At 43.3% G+C, this 2,037-nt stretch overlaps 1 long non-coding RNA gene across 2 annotated transcripts; it reads left to right on the top strand.

Moving 5' to 3' along the window:
- Positions 1–1,731, top strand: LOC117550289. Of its 2 annotated transcripts, none has more exons than XR_004569604.1 (3): positions 1–105; positions 583–665; positions 1,612–1,730. It is a non-coding gene; the product is annotated as an uncharacterized LOC117550289 (long non-coding RNA). The 2 variants fall into 2 exon arrangements; XR_004569605.1 differs by having other exon boundaries at positions 77–105; positions 1,609–1,731.
- Positions 1,732–2,037: the final 306 nt, after the last annotated feature.

Below are 2,037 nucleotides of genomic sequence, written 5' to 3'. Positions count from 1 at the left end.
CTCAAAGCACTTCAGAGATGGGAAGCCAACTCTGGAATATCCAGATCCCATCCGGGCTCTCGTGTGTGCTGCTCCGAAAAGACACAGACCCTCACCCAAAAAAAGGTAACGTTACAGTCAGCCAGGTGCATAACAGTGAAAATGATGACCAACAAGGACAGTTATAGTTATAGATTTAATGTAGTGACCACCACTGCTAACATAACATGTTGATGAAAATAATTGTTTTTAATGCACCAATGAGCATGAATGATGCTTTTTTTTATAATAAAAAAAAACTGAAACATGAATACTACTACATGCACTTTAGATTATGCACTAAGAATGCTCGATGCACTTCAGATGCCATAGTGCCACTTGAAACCAGTAACAACAGGGACAACGATGGAAATAAGTCCTGGACTTTTCGCTGTATCCCTGACAAGGCAAATACAAATGTTGATCTGTCAATGTTGTTATGTTTGTTGTCAATAAAATCCACTTTGAGCTGCATTTTATGTATGAAAGATGCTCCATAAATGAACTATTATTATTATCTGTCTATGCTTAGCTAATACTCAGATTTTTGTGTTTTTTTCACAGAATGAGGTGTGCTGGAGATGTTACTGCCCTCACAGAGACGACACAGGTCAACCCAAGACAGGACATGAGTGACAATGAAAGAGGTATGATTTATGTCTTTGGACTAAAGTGAGCATCATGGAATGTGTGCAGCTTTACAATCATGTCATTGATGAACTGAATATCTCTGTGAACTCTTTCAATATATATATCTCTTCTTGTAAAAAGTACAAAGTCACAGAAGTCGAGTCCGCTAAGTAGTAGTTGCCCTTGAATTTGGTAATAACAGTTATGCCTCTCTGAGATGTGCATGTCTTCTCCGTCTTTACGCACATAGAAATCTTTTATGGCTGTGGCTGCCTCTGCTACTGTCATGTCCCTTGCTGCAAAGGGACATTTCACCTCAAGCAAGCCTGTTTGACCATTGTCACATACTATAGCATCTGGTGTTGCCCCAAGGAAGGGGAGATCTGGTTGCAGGAGGAGGCCAGAGCTATGAACATGCCTATCTGGAAATGTCTCCTGGTACAGCTGCTTGGCCTTTGACTCATTGGCAGACCCATAGGTTGTTGCAGTAGCAGTGAAGGGCTTGGGGTAATATGTGGACTGTATGAAGGCATCTGAAATTTTCTTTCTCTTTACTATTGTGCCAAATTCTGATGCAGTCAGCCTGCCCTCTCGCTCCTTGTGCCACAGTGGACATGCAGCCTGTCCCGTGGTTTGCAGTTGTAGTATTCTTGCTTCCTCCAGATCAAAGCTCTGCTTGTGCTGTGGTGTTGGTATGGCTATGTCTGGAGAGAGGGGCATGGGGATGGTCTTGGTACAGTAAGAGGATACAGGCAGGGATGTTGCTGGGTTGGTCTGTGGGAGCTGCAACAGTGGGAGCTGCAGCGAGAGAAAACATTTGAAATAATTTGTCTCCTCTTATCCCTCTCTCCTCATTCCTTTCTCCCCTCATTCACCTCTCCCTCTCCCCTTATCCATCACCCCTCTCTCCTTATCTATCACCCCTCTCTCCTCCCGTCTTACTCCTCTCTCTTCTCTAAGAAGGTCAGGGTGTGGAGGAGCCTCCAGATGAGGAGCGCCGGCCTGTGGAGCAGCCTCCCCCAATGGAAGGTGGACAAGACGAGCGAGATGAAAGATTGAGAAATCAACAAGCACAAATCGAATCACTGAGGAGTATAAATACTGTTCTGAGAGATAATCATGTACCAAATAGATTAACACCAGAGGTCTTGCAGCACAGCCGTGTACCAGCCTATTTCAAATATGCCACTGGATTCACTTATGATCAATTCAACAATCTATGTACTGTGTTTAGTATACCTAGCAGTGAAACAGCACAGCAAACTTCAGTCCCATTGACATTTAGCAGAACTGATTGGCAAATTAACACAATGCCCCTGCATGTGCAGCTCTTGCTTGTTCTTATGAAACTGAGACAAAATCATGATTTAAAAGATTTGGCATTTAGAT

This window comes from Gymnodraco acuticeps, unplaced genomic scaffold (assembly GCF_902827175.1).
Source record: "Gymnodraco acuticeps unplaced genomic scaffold, fGymAcu1.1, whole genome shotgun sequence".
NCBI classification, from domain to species: Eukaryota; Metazoa; Chordata; class Actinopteri; order Perciformes; family Bathydraconidae; genus Gymnodraco; species Gymnodraco acuticeps.
The sequence above is the reverse complement of the archived record's forward strand: the minus strand, read 5'-3'. Positions and strand labels throughout refer to the sequence as shown.